Genomic DNA, 8,637 nt, shown 5'->3' with positions numbered 1-8,637 from the left:
TGATGATGTAGGAGAGAGCTTTCTCAGCAACTGTTCCCTGTTTGGGGAATCGCCTCCACTTAGAGAAACATAAGGCAGTGATAATGTTGTCATTTTGGTGCCAGGTTCATTTACTCAGATTTTTTTTTAGGTTTTTAATGTGGCTGTTTTAGCCTTCTCTATTTAGATTTTTTTTCCCCTTTCTTTTTTTAAAAAAACCATGAATCACTTGTTTTTATTCATGGTTGTTTTAATTAACTTCATATCGTACCCCATCCGTGCATAGGCGCAGCAATCAATCAATCAATCAATCAATCAATCAAATAAATGCTTAGACATCAGAAACAAGAGCCACAGTGTTCTCAAACCTACCAGCATGAGTTTGACCAAACTGCGGGAGGCAGTGGAAGACAGGAGTGCCTGGCATGCTCTGGTCCATGGGGTCACGAAGAGTCGGACACGACTAAACGACTAAACAACAACAAAGCATGTAATGGTTAGAGTGTGGGATTCAACTCCTCACTCACCCATGAAGCACAACAGCTGACCTTGGGCCAATCATAGATGTAGTTGAGGTCATGCTAAATCCTAGCTTAACACGAGGAGACTTAGCCACATCAAGCCTTGGGCTCAGTGTGAAAAAGTCATCATATTTCATATACACACTCATGGGGTCTGAAGTGGAGGTCGTGGACCAGGAATGAGATTTTGATGTTGCAGTGGATGGCTCAAGGAAGATGTTGATCCAGTGTGTGGCAGCTGTGAAAAAGCCAAATTCCATGCAAGGGATTATCTGGAAAGGAATTAAAGCAACAACAACAACCTGCCAAGACCATAATGCCATTATACAGATCTATGGTGTGACTGCATTTGGAATATTGTGTACAGTTCTGGCTGCTTCACCTCAAAAAGGATATTGTAGTGTCGGAAAAGATTCAGAGAAGGACAGCCAAAATCACCACGGGACAAGATAAACTCCCCTATGAGGAAAGTTCACAGTTTTGGGGAGTTTAAAGTTTAGAGAAACTTGGACGTCATTGATATCAAGTAAGAGGTGACAAAGGGACGCAGGTTGCACTGTGGGTTAAACCACAGAACCTAGGACTTGCTGATCAGAAGGTCAGTGGTTCGAATCCCTGTGACGGGGTGAGCTCCCTTTGCTCAGTCCCTGCTCCTGCCAACCTAGCAGTTCAAAAGCACGTCAAAGTGCAAGTAGATAAATAGGTACCACTCCAGCAGGAAGGTAAACGGCATTTCCGTGCACTGCTCTGGTTCGCCAGAAGCGGCTTAGTCATGCTGGCCACATGACCCGGAAGCTCCCTCGGCCAATAAAGCGAGATGAGCGCCGCAACCCCAGAGTCGGCCACGACTGGACCTAATGGTCAGGGGTCCCTTTACCTTTTAAGAGGTGAGAAGGTATCAGTTTATAGAAGTATGCATGGAGAAAGTGGATAAGGAAAAGATTTTTCTCCCTCTGTTATGACACTCGATGAAGCTGAATGTTGGAACATTCAGGACAGATAAAAGAAAATAGTTATTTGCCTAGAATATAAACTATGGAACTCACTCCCAAAGGAGGCAGTTATGATGGACAGATCTTGGGTCATTCCCCTTGAGACCTAGAAGCCAATCAGTGCTGGGTGGAGTGCCAACCAATCAGGAAGGAGTTGAAAGACCCTCATCATTCCAGAGGAATCTTGGCGGGGGTGAGGAGAGAAATAACGGCTGCAGCAAAAATAATGTGGAGAATATTTGAGAAGAATTCTGCAAAGAGGCTTTCCTTTTCTTTCGGGGAGTGAGAAGATGAAAAATCTCAGATGTTTTCTCTGGATTCAAACCCCGCTTCCCAATAGTTTGCCTTTCCAGCTTGGGTCAATTTCAAGTTGGGCTGCAAAGGAGGAGGGGAAGTCCCTTTAAATCCAGCATGGAATAGAAGCTCTGCTTCGGGCCTCCAATCAGGAGGGCTTTTACATTTGGTGCCAAATTTAAAAGGTGTCCAATGAAAGCCCTGCTTTTAGAACAACAATTTGGAGTGCACTGTAACACCCTCAGTTGTCCTTTCCAGCTATGCCTTTACCTGCTCTGGCATGAGGCAAGTGGGCATGGCTGAGGGGAAATTGCCTTGGAAAACTGATTTGGTCCACAGGCCAGAGATTCCCGATGCCTGAGGTACTGGAAAAACCATTTTCCCCACTATTGTGTTTCATTTCTGTGTCCCACAAAGCTACACAATGGGCTTACTTTTTCAGTTATGTATTCTTCCAGTGCCATCATAATAGGCAAAGGTGCTTCTAGTACACCATAACAAAATGTACAACCAGGTATCTATCTTCATGCCTTCAGCCTTGTGTTCACAGCCTGTCTGTTGTCTGATAATGTTTCTGCTCTCCCTCCCTCCCTCCTGGGACAGAAGATGTCTCCAGAGCCCACAAGAAGGTCGTGTGAAGATCTTGCCTTGGTACAGAAACATTTCCTCGATTTAGCATCAGACAAGATGAATTCACACCCTATATTCCAAACAGTTGTCGGCAAAGACACCAACCCCCTGTTTCTCTCAACTTTGCTAGATCTCCAAGAACAGCCTTAAACCACAACTTCCTATGTTTAGGCTCGGTAATTATTCTTACCACCTTATCAGCATATAACTGGGTTTGTCTCCTTAGCAGATTTAACGTACCGCCAGTCCACAACACGAACCCCTCGTTAGGACAACCATGTTCATATTTTAGGGCTGTGCCTGAGAAAAACAAGTAACGCCAGTAGCTGATCAGAAGAGATAATTAGCTGAAGATATGGGAATTGCTGACTTATTGTTAAAACCTGCACACTCAGCACAGGCTGAGCTAAGCAGAAGTGACTCCCTGGATATGGAATCCTCCCCTTTTTTCTCCAGTTCCTGATTGCAAGGAAAACAAGTGAGAGACACTGAACAGCTTTTCTGAAGCAACTGGTGTCTTGTGCTGAAGACAATCATTTGGGGGTGGCAGGATTCATCAAAGAAAAGGGGGGGGGGAAAACTTACTATCTCCTTCCCTTGACACTGCATGTTCCTCTTAAACACCTTAAGATGGTGGGATCATGCCAGAGGTGGACTCTGGTAATCTTCTATAATATGGCGCCCTGTGCGAGGCCAAAATTTGGTGCCCCCGAATGGATCTTCTCAATTATGGATCTTCTCAATTTTGCACCCTATTGGGCACCCAAGGCAAAGGCAAAGGGACCCCTGACCATTAGGTCCAGTCGTGACCAACTCTGGAGTTGCGGCGCTCATCTCGCTTTATTGGCTGAGGGAGCTGGCATACAGCCTCCGGGTCATGTGGCCAGCATGACTAAGCCGCTTCTGGCAAACCAGAGCAGCGCATGGAAACACCGTTTACCTTCCCGCCGGAGTGGTACCTATTTATCTACTTGCACTTTGACGTGCTTTCGAACTGCTAGGTTGGCAGGAGCAAGGACTGAGCAACGGGAGCGCACCCCGTCGCAGGGATTCGAACCGCTGACCTTCTGATCGGCAAGTCCTAGGCTCTGCGGTTTAACCCACAGTGCTACCTGTATCCTGTATTGGGCGCCCTAAATCCAGTGCTGGTCATGCCCAGGCCTACGACACTCACCATTACTACAGGAATAAGACTGAACAACTGACTTTGCTTGTAGCACCAGAATCTTGAGGTGAAATGAATGCAAAAGCAGTTATCCTAGAATGGAGTTGGCACAGCCTGCAAAGTCATCTTCATCTGATATCAAACCTGGCTGAATTTGGCTAGGCAGTCCTGCCCCATCTTTTCTCCCAACCCTAGGCTGCCATGCTCCTCCCAGTAACTTCCCTCTCAAATTAAAGTCCACCAATAAGTGGAGCAAACAGACTATGAAGAGAAAGATTCTCTTTGAAGAGAGGCAGTTTCAAAGTAGCACTCGCAAGTCATTTACAGTTCTTTAGTGTTGAAATATCACATCCCCGAAGGGTAAAATGGACAGCACTTACTATTTTCAGAGGATTGGATCCTTGGGGGCTAAGCGTGGTTATTCAAAGCAGAGGCACAGCTCGTTTGCTATCAAATCCCTGCCTACTCACAACATCATGCCTTCTTCTGCCATGTCTGCGAATCAAATCACTTCCCCATGTCTCAGTCCCCGTTCTCTATTTCACCCACATGATACACAGAAACTGCTGTTGTCCTGGCCAGGGACCACATCACATTTACTTTACCTACATTCAGCAGGATGAATCTAGGACAGTGGTAGCCAACTTGGAGTCCCGTAACACCTAGAAGTCACCAACTCCTAGCCATTGGCCATGCTGGCTGGGACTGATGGGAGCTATAGTCTTCAACACTTGGTGGAAACCACATTGGCAACCCCAGAGTAAGGCACTACTAGAAAGACACACAGCTTCCATTTGACCATTGCACAATAAAGCTGTAGGACTCACAGCTTTTCACAGAATCTGCCTCGGCTGCAGTGAATGCAAGACATAAGGGCTAGAACCATTCAGACTTTTTCTTTCTTTCCTTTTGTAAATGCTTGTCAGTCCATAACATAAAGGAAGACATGTGTTACTAGAAGGTGGATTGTTCTTGAAACAAAACCAAAATCTGGTTGGCTAGGAGAACGAGAAGCTAGACTGGCTGATGGGCTATTGGTCGGATCTCACCTGCTCTTCTTGTGTTCTTAACTGGAGTCTTTTAGGATCTGTCGTAACCCTGTACTGCCAGCCGTGGCAGAGTTCTGTGGAGGGCGATGCCAGCCAACCAAGTCTCAGGGGGTACTTGACTGGAGGCAGAGTCTGTATACAAGGTTCAGTCCAGTCCTAAGGTCAGGAGTATTTCAGTTCACATAGTCAGACATCCAGGGGTCAAGAAAGCCAAGGGTCCAAGGTCATGAGAAGCAGTAAGGTCTGGCCAAGAACGACCAATGTTGTTTCTAGCAACTGACTGAAGCTGGAAACCATGCTTAAGAAAGCTGGAGCCAGCTGGGTCTCATCAGGAGCAAGAAGGCTGATCAGCATCAGGTGGAGTCACTTCACCTTCTGCTCCTACAGGCTACTGCTCAGCAGGTGAAGCCAACTCCTGGCCCATGACAGGATCTTGACCAAAACGGCCAGTAGCTTCTTCCATAGATTTCTCCTTCAGCTTTTCTCTATGGGCAATCATCAAACACAAGCCAATCGGTCTATTGAATGGCCTCACCCTGCTCAAAGTGCTAAAGAATTGTTCAATGGTGCATGTTGTGACTGGGATAGAAAGTGCTGTAAGGGTGACCATTTTAATAGCAGGGAACGGTTTTGTGTGGTGCAATGGCTCAACAAAGTTCAGGTTGCATATGTCATATGATCACGGGTATATTTCTTTGGTACTTTCTCTTTTTTGGCCCACAACTCATCCCCAAGGTTTTCAAATTTCTAAAGAGCTTAAAGGTCTTTTTCTTCAGTGTGGTATATCTGAGATGGCTGTAGTTTCCAACAAACTGTATGCCGTTTTGTTTTTCATCACCAAAACAAGTCGTTGGAGAGGTAATAAGTGAATATAGGTAGGGAATGTAGATGGACCACTGCCCTGTGGACCGGTTGAGATGATTGGCAGGAGTTTTTTGTTGCACTGTTTCTCTGGGTGCTTTAAGTCCTTCCTCCATGTCACCTGCCGGTTTCTTGTTGTTCTCTGTTATTGCGCTAAAGGTCTCCTCACTAGTTTTTCTGTGTTGTTCCATTACTTCCAGCAACTCTTGGTGTACTAACACTTTCATTTCCATTACATCTAACTTCACAGACTGCAGAACTTGGGTGACTGATGCCAGCACTGATGAATATCTGCTTAGGATCAAAAGATAAGGCCATGAAAGATGTTGCCGGTGACACGCACACAATAACTGGTGCAAAAGTAGTATTGCTTTGATCCTGCTAATCGCTTCAGTTGCAGGACAGCACTCGTGTAATTTTCTGCAAGCACACAGACTAACTGGGTGTAAATAAACAAATACCTTTAGGATTCCAGGAGGGGACAAGTACCCTCCCTTGCAGACACCCATGCCTCTACAGAAGGCAGCAGTGGAAGCGAAACAAAACTCAGATTGTGCTGTGCAAAGTATGGAAGGCATTTTCTGCCACCAACATTCCCAGTAAGGCCAGGGTGAAAACCCACATCTTCCTTGGTGCAATTTCCTTCCTCCTCTGGCATCTTGCTTACTTGTGGCCTTGCTGTCTGTGACGTATCCTTCTCTCACCCTTGACACTGTCACTGCCTCCACCAACACCATCCCACTAATTAATAGAGATGGACAACATCCCCCAGGCTTACACTGGACTGAGTTAGAAAATAAGGCAAACTGCTCTCCCCGCTCCAATGGAAGAAGCTCAGGCTAGCTCACAACAGAACATCACTCACTCATGACTTGATTATGGATGAAGAGGTTGACCTGGCAGGTACAACTGGGGCAGCTCAGTGGCAAATCACCTGGTTGGCATGCAGAAGGTCCTCAGTTCAATCTACCAGTATCTCCAGTCAGAAAGATCAGGTGGCAGATGATCCACCCCATATATCTAAAGCCCATGTATTCCATCAAAGAATCCTAGTGCTCAGCTGAGTTCCAGAGGGGCCGTCCGCAAAGTGAGATTCCCTAAGATGCTTGGGGAATCTGTCTTCACCACCCCTGATCTCCATGGAACCACTGAGCGAGTTCCTTAGTGGGGTTTGGACTGTGTCGTCATCAATATGGCACACAGATCTGTTGCTCCTTCTCTTCAGAGCATGAGAATGAATAAACTGAGGCTCAAACTGAGCCAAAGGCATGGTCTGTTGGTGATTTCTAAGTCCACATGAGTGGGATTCAACCTGAGCTTCTTGAAGCAGGGGGAAAAGAACCAAACAAGGATCTGACAAGTGCATTTGGGAGGCAGAAGAAGCCGATAAGAAACATGCACCATGTATATATGCAAGCATTTGTTTTCCCTTGGCTCTCTTCTTGAACCATGGGCAATGCAAAAGAAGCAGAGGTGATATCTCTGGAAGCCCATGTATTTCTTAGAAGCTGCCAGCTTTTATGAGTCCATATAATGTGCCAAAGTTCATTATTTTCTCTTAAAGAGAAGATTAAAAATATCACCCAGAGGGCTGATTAGCATGCCTGTTCTCAGAGTTGCAGTCATCAAGTTTAATTACCGTGTGGCTATCAATGCTGCTTATCAGAATGGCCACAAATGCAAAATGCGCTCCTGTTTTGAAACAGATTAAATATTGCTTTCCTTGCAGAGCTTTTGCTGTTCCCGAAGAGGCACATTTCTTAACCATAATCAGTGCATCATAACTCACAATAGGGAACCACAGGAGTCTGTGGGACAAAGGTGAAAGGCAGGTGTGTGGAATGCTTGGCCCTCCAGCGGTTGCTGTGAACTGAGCTCCCTTCATCCCTGGCCATTCTTGCTATGGCTGATGGGGAGTGTAACATCTGGGGAGTCAGTGCGTCTCCATTCCTGATGAAAGAGGTGATGTGCTCCCCAACATTTCTCCAATGAAAATAGGGAGGTCCTAAGACAGCATCTTAAAAAGCAAAGAAATCACCTTGCTGACAAAGGTCCGTATAGTTAAAGCTATGGCTTTCCCAGTAGAGATGTATGGAAGTGAGAACTGGACCATAAAGAAGGCTGATCACCGAAGAATTAATGCTTTTGAATTATGGTGCTGGAGGAGACTCTTGAGAGTCCCATGGACTGCAAGAAGATCAAACCTCTCCATTCTTAAGGAAATCAGCCCTGAGTGCTCACTGGAAGGACAGATCGTGAAGCTGAGGCTCCAATACTTTGGCCACCTCCAATACTTTGGCCAAGACTCCCTGGAAAAGACCCTGATGTTGGGAAAGATGGAGGGCACAAGGAGAAGGGGACGACAGAGGACGAGATGGTTGGACAGTGTTCTCGAAGCTACTAACATGAGTTTGAGCAAGCTGTGGGAGGCAGTGGAAGACAGGAGTGCCTGGCGTGCTCTGGTCCATGGGGTGACGAAGAGTCGGACACAACTAAATGACTAAACAACAACAAAGGAAAAGCGGGATTTCCAGGATCAAGCCAGAAACCAGGACGGTTTCTGTAAATCCAGGACCTTCCCTGGAAAATAGGGACACTTGGAGGGTCTGCGGGTAGGTGAAGTTTTTTAGCACAATGGACAAATGCAGAGTTTGCCTTTGTGCAGTGGGTTTGTCCTCCAACAAAAGTCATTACCAGAGAGATAAAAACCTTTGTGGAGTGGGCAAACAGAGTCAGTGAGAGATATGGCTGTGAAAGGGTCGTGATGTGGGGGAGAGTCCCGAGAGCCAGAGAAAGGGACTTCTGGAGATACATCTAAGATTCCTCTTCACATCTGCTACATGGCAGACTTTGATGCTTCCTTTGTTCCAGAGAACAGTGGCTGGTGGTTAAGATCTGACACTTGACTTTTAGTGCTTAAAAATAGCATACATGGAGTTCAAGCCTCTTGGTGATGAAAAGGTACTCTGTGCATGCTCTTCTTTCTTATTACGTGAGATACTCCAGCACTCAGCCAATTCCAGGACAGAGTCCTAACTTAATGCAAGTCGTGCAGGGAGGGCTGAACAAAAACAGTCCTCTCAAATTCAATGTCCAATGTCCAGTTTTAGGTGGTGAACTGGGGGGGGGGGAGATGGGGCGATTCT

The sequence above is a fragment of the Podarcis gaigeae genome (assembly GCF_964106915.1).
Source record: "Podarcis gaigeae genome assembly, chromosome: 13".
Classification (NCBI taxonomy): Eukaryota; Metazoa; Chordata; class Lepidosauria; order Squamata; family Lacertidae; genus Podarcis; species Podarcis gaigeae.
This window is presented reverse-complemented; position numbering follows the sequence as displayed.